The 6103-nt window shown below is 37.7% G+C and overlaps 1 protein-coding gene across 2 annotated transcripts in view; it reads left to right on the forward strand.

The window, feature by feature from the left end:
* The window catches only part of TXNDC11 (thioredoxin domain containing 11), a 100800-nt gene that overhangs the window by 93762 nt on the left and 935 nt on the right, over positions 1-6103 (forward strand). The window lies entirely within an intron of this gene.

A 6103-nucleotide genomic window follows, 5' to 3' on the forward strand; every position in this document is an offset into this window, starting at 1 on the left:
TAGATGGTTATTTTGGAGCCCATCACCATAATATCTAAGCAGTCCTTTATCTTTTAGGCTCATGGTTTAGTAAAACATGAATTTTTCCCTCACTGTGTTTCTATAAACAACAATTTAGTGTTTGTGATGTACACTGGGAGGGGAGGGTGTGTGTGTGTGTAAAGAAATGGTTGTGATGTAATAAATTGTCATTATTATATATGAGTAAATTTTGTCTTTGTGTAGATTCCATATTTTTGCCAAATCATGACAAGCTGCATTAAATGTGTGTGCTCTTGTAGTTAGCAATTGAGAAACACAGGATTATGAGTATAGGAGTGACTTGTCTGATCATGAGAAGTTTGTAGGGGAAAAGAACCTTATCCATGTCATTACTTGTTTACTCTTCCAAGAATAGCTTAGCTTTGAACAGGAACCTCATTTGGCACAAGTTTTTGGACCGTTAGTAAAAGGGGATCATGTTGCTTTTCCTACCTGAAATGAAATAAACAGAAGCTGCCATAAATTAAATGAAGTAAACAAACAGTGTAATGTAGTATGAATGTTCCGTACATCAATAAATTAGAGTATTTTCCAGGATTTCATAGAGAGTATCTTTTGAGGCAGCAGCGCGCTTAATAGGTCAACATAAGTACATACTCCTCCCTATGTATAAACAACCAAAGCAGCCCAGGAGGTATTGTTTTAGATTTAGGTGATCTGGAAGGATATTTGGAGTTGGCAGTTGTGTCCATTTTACTGAAGTGATAGCAATACGTTTTGTGAGGCATTAGGTACTGCAGTTAGATCTGTGAATAGGTGGAATATAGGGCATCCCATTCTGACCAGATTTTCTCATATCCTCTTCAACCAGGAAACAGTCTAGTGTATTTTTCAACCCTCATCTCATTCTTTTCTTTCTGTAGCTTTTCTGCTCCAATTTGGCGGTATGCCTTGTAGCCCTTTTGGATAACCTCAGATATTGGTCAGCTTTTTAATGGTTTTATTGATTGATCCAGAGTCAGCTACCACTATGATGTACTGATCTGGTTTTGTCCTCTTATCTTCATTGTTTTTCTGAGGTATTGTATTGGGAGACTAACATGCATTCATCCTACTGCTGAGCTAATTGGCCTTATTGCTGCATAGAGGATAGATAGAGTTTTTGAGTTAAGAGTTCATGTAGGTTTTCTCTAGAGTTCTTCTCTTAAACAAGAGCTAAAAAGCATAAGCAGCTTTGCTAAGTAAGGGTCAAATTCTCAGTCCTTAATTAAACAAAATACTCACTGAAGTAGATAGGAGTCTTGGTATATGATAGATTTTTGGTCATAATGAATTGTTTTTGTGCTCCATCTCCACCATACTCATCATGATTCTAGAGATTAATTAGGCAGGGAAACTGGCCTCTTTTTTGACAGCTATGCCTTTGTCACCAATCTGCATGATCTTGGCGTTAGGAACAGTGATTTTTGTGTGCTTCACTGCTGAGTCTTTTAAGTAAGGGAAGCTGCAGCTTCTGTATTTTATGGTAATGGAACTTTTATCCTTAGTTCATCGAAACTCCCATTAACTTCAGGGATCTTTGCTTCATTCACCAAGTCTAAGCATGATAATGGTTTTGCAGTTTGATTCTTTCATGGATTAGGCAGCTAAACAGAATTCAAAGAATTTTTCACTGTTTTGTTTCACAGAGCTATGTAAGGTATAATACTCCTATCATTTAGTCATCTTTGAAACATCCACTTCTGTTGTTTTATCTCCTGGTCTAAAGGGTATATTTGCTGACTGATTCAATACCAGGACTGGGCTACAGTGTTGAATCTTTCTTCTTTCTGAATAGTACATTTTGGGTGCATTCTGCATGTAATGCTTTTACCCATCTCACTTTGATTCACTCACAGCCAGGCTCCCCCTCTCAGTACTTCCTCAGGGTGATCGATATGAGTTTATCCAATTTGATGGGTCACACTGTGTGCATATTACATGCTGTAAATCCCGTCCGTTACTGATTTGGCAAACAGAGGAACTTAGTAGAAAAGAGTGCAGCTGGTGCTTTTCAATAAATCCCTGAATTTGGACGGAGGGATTATGATCACAATTGGAGTTTCTGAAGATACATGAGTTGTTTCTTTACTTACACCCACTTCTCCTCAACAACTTTAACATTGTTTCGAAGTCTAACTGTGCCATTTTGTTGGGTACCTGCCGTTTAAAAACCAACCTGAGGAAAATGCAGTATGGTGATGATTGTTGTTGAGCATTTGCAAGTGTGGTTTTCTGTTAAAATGACGTACAGGACTGAATACTGCATATTCCAGTAATCTTCTTAGGGCAAGGACAAGAGTAGGAGAGAATCTTTCTTTCCCTTCAGCTGAGGTGCAGTAGCATTTACTCTTAAACACAAGGCTTTCCCTGCTCATTAACATGATGGAATAGGGCCTAACTACCTTTCATACCCTTTGTTTTAAAATAGAAAGTTTGAGTGGTAGCTTCTGAAGTCTGTGGCTGCAGAAAACTAAATAAAGAAACCCTCTTTCTTCATTAATATTGCCCTACCACAGGATTCTGGCCATGGTCATCAGTGCTTTGGACTCCTAGATCTTAAAACCCAGATTCTTACAAAGCAGAAAAGAAAAATCTGATTTTCTTTACAGGGACATTTAATCTGGTTCCTCCATTTTAAAGGAGTCAGTATTTTATGACTGTTGATTAATTGGTTTCTTAACACATCAGAGTAACTACATTTTCTGCAGAAACCCCTTTCTTGTACATTATCCTCTAAATAAAGGAAAGCTTAATTCTTCCTGACATTTAACCCATTTTCGTATGGCACCCTATAGATTTGTTTAATAAACCAAAAAAAGGATTATGACACAATTGTTTTATGGTTGAAGGGCATTATACAACCATTTCCTTTACAAAAGCTGGGTTAGTATTTTGTTCCCTTTCATAAATCGAAAATGGGGAGGGGCTGGCTACTTGTGACCTGTTCTAGAGTTAAGGAAATTAAAACAGCTTTTTAGAAAGCTGCCCTATTATTCACCTCTCTGGACTTTGATAAACTGCTCAAGTAGGAGAAAATATGATTGTTGTAAACTTAGGCCCAAATTCTGGTCCTCTACCCTCAAATGTAGGCAGATTCCCTAGCTTGGGAGTGTATGCTTCTGTGGCCCAAGTTCTGCTCATTGATACCTGTGCTTTTATTCTAAGCCCCAAAAGGTGCTTAATGTTTCCTTTCAAGAAGAATTTAAATGGGAAGGCACTATACTTCCATTCCAAAACCAAATGAGGCACTGGGGGAAGGGCAGGGATAAAAGCGCTCTTTTGTGCTGGGTCATTTCCATTCTGAGCTCAACGCCAAAAAAAAAATCAAGTTTTTCATTATGAGATAATCAATCATAGGTTATGATTTTACAAGCTTCAAATAAAAGCTTTTCACTGAATTTATTGAGGTTGCTTCTGGAGGTCGGCTCTTTCACAGGGAATCCAGTCAGAAATAGTGCTGCAGACCAGCTTCTTATCTGCAAACTACCTGTGCTAAGCTTCAAGTTCTATTTTTCTTGTAGAAGTCAAACACAGGAGAGCATTACAGGAACTTAGAGATGGAACATCATCTCTGTGTTCCTCGGACTGGCTGTAGTACTGCTACATGGGTGAATGTTGGGGAAACAAATGTTAGAGTATCAAATTGAGCAGTAAGTTTGAATAGTTTAAGCTGAGCAGCAATGCACACTGAAAAGGGGTCCTTCTGATGCACTTAAAGAATCTCCATTTGTTACTGTGTTATGGGAAGTATGTGTCTGCTATTTCACTCACCCATTAAGTTTTTGCTTTGTTAGTGTTCAGTCTTTCAGATTGAATACTGGCTTATACTTCACAGCAGGGTATTATAAAGTAAGCCTGAGCTTTAGGAGCATGTTTACCTCTCTCACTGAATGGAAGAGGGAATGATTAATTTTTTCTTCCCTAGGAATATTCACTTCAGAAACAAGGGGTGGAAGTTTTCTGATACCATGAATACTCTACTTACTGATTTGGCAAATGAACATTGCATCATAAAGTGTACTATAATGTTTTTCCTGGAACTAAGTTGTCAAATTGGTGTTTCTACAGCAGGAACTTTGACACAAACTACACAACTTGTGCTGCTTTGGAAGAAGGATTTTTATTTATTACCAATTATTATGGCTTTAGTTAACAGGCATTTCTCAGTCAAAGTTTAGATTTGCTATAGTACTATGCTTTGTGTTCGTATTTTCCTTGTAGCATTAAGCCTTTGGAAATATTGAATCAGAAAAGCCTTGTCCACTAGGACTAGCTCTATTTTCCCTTAGATACAATGGCCTAGTGTATCATTTCAGTTTCCCCAAAAAAAAAAAAAATCTCAAACACCAATTGTAAACTAAAAGTCATGGGGTGTGCCTTAAGTACAGTGAAACTAAAGGTTTTTTTTTCTACCCTGCATTATTTTCAGAAATGAAGGACCAAGTACTCTGTTTCAACTACTTCGATAACATGGAGCTAGGAGGCTTATACCTCTATCAAAATTGTTTAAGCAGCATGAAAGTTGCCTTTAGATGCAAGATATATTATCAGCTTGTAGGACACTAAAGCTTTTTTTTCTTCTAAATGCATCTGCAAATTAAATGTCAACTCTGCCCATCTTCCCCCCTCCCATACATAGGATTCACCGCTTCAGCCCATTTCCTGAGGAAGGATGTAGATATTTATGCCCTACAGTTTACCTTAAGGGTTGTTAGATGGGATTTTCTGAACTAGAATGGGTGAGCAAAGAGCAAAAGGAACTTCCAGGACAGAGAAACATTGTCTCCCCTCTCAAACAAGTCTAGGGACTCTTAGTAACTTTAGCAGATCCACTGAGGGGCTAGAGTACAACAAATGAGGTAGCTCCTTTAACATGGGCAGGTTTCCAATGATTAGAAAACACATCTAATACAGTCTTGAATTATATACATGTAACCTGCCTGCCACTGTAGTCCATGGAACAGTTATAAAATGCTCAAGCAATGGTTTGCTTGCTGAATGATCAGCCATATACTGAATTAAGTGATGTCTGAGTGGTGTAGGTGGTGATAGATGCTAGATAAGTAGTTTTCAAATAAGTGGACAATTCTGATGAGTGGGGACTAGATCTACTGTAAGTCAATTTAAGTAACAGCAGAATGTAACCCCTAAGAAGTTTGGGCCTCAACATTTTGAGATAGTGATGGAAAAATAGGTTCCCATCCCGTTGTATAGAGTAAGTCTTAAATTCTGCTTGCAACACTACTGAGTCTAAGCTTCCAGAATTGTATACATGGTATTCTAGTGGTAGGAAGGAAGGGCTGTAGTTTGGGGGAGGGAAAGAGAAGAAGCTGCTTTTGAAGAAATGCCTTTGAGGGAGTAGTAGTCTTGGACAAGAGGTTTTGCATAGTACATGTATCAAGTAAAACTTGGGACAAGTTTACTAGAGGAAAACACGTGTCAGGTCTGTTTGAAAAATCAAGTTTTTCACAAGGAGAAATTGTGAAGTCAAGCTCTGTATCATGTATGTGCTAAACCAGTTTTAGCCATCTTCCAGCCTCCATTTGTTTTCACCAAATAATAGGATGACAAAATAGAACCCATTGCTTGCTAAAACGACATCTGGTTCTGAAGTAGGTATTAGTAGTTAATGTATCTATGCTCTGAAGGCATCAGTATTGGTAGCAGACATTGACATCTTTAGAATGCCTCTTGCTGAATGAAAGTAGTGTAGTGTGGGGTTCAGATTACTTAGTATAAACTTTTTTCTTCCCCTACTTTAATGGATTCTTCAGTGGTATTTGTGTGAGGATGAAAATCAGAACTATAACTGGCTTATTGTATTCATGTTAAGGTAAAGTACTGTTTAAGTGGGAAAATAAAAGATGCATCGAAAAGTAGTATTGCATTGCAAAAAAACTAAAGATTAAAAAAAAAGTCAAATTATTACCTCTCTGAAGGCAGGAAGGAAACTTAATGAGGTTTATCTAATGGATAGCAGGCTGTATCCTAATGTGGAGTGTTAATTTTTGGAAGCATGAAAATAATCTTAATTTGCCCCTCCATAATGCTGGTGTAGGTTATATTATGGAAAAAGCAT

The sequence above is a fragment of the Lepidochelys kempii genome, chromosome 10 (genome assembly GCF_965140285.1).
Source record: "Lepidochelys kempii isolate rLepKem1 chromosome 10, rLepKem1.hap1, whole genome shotgun sequence".
Lineage (NCBI taxonomy): Eukaryota > Metazoa > Chordata > Testudines > Cheloniidae > Lepidochelys > Lepidochelys kempii.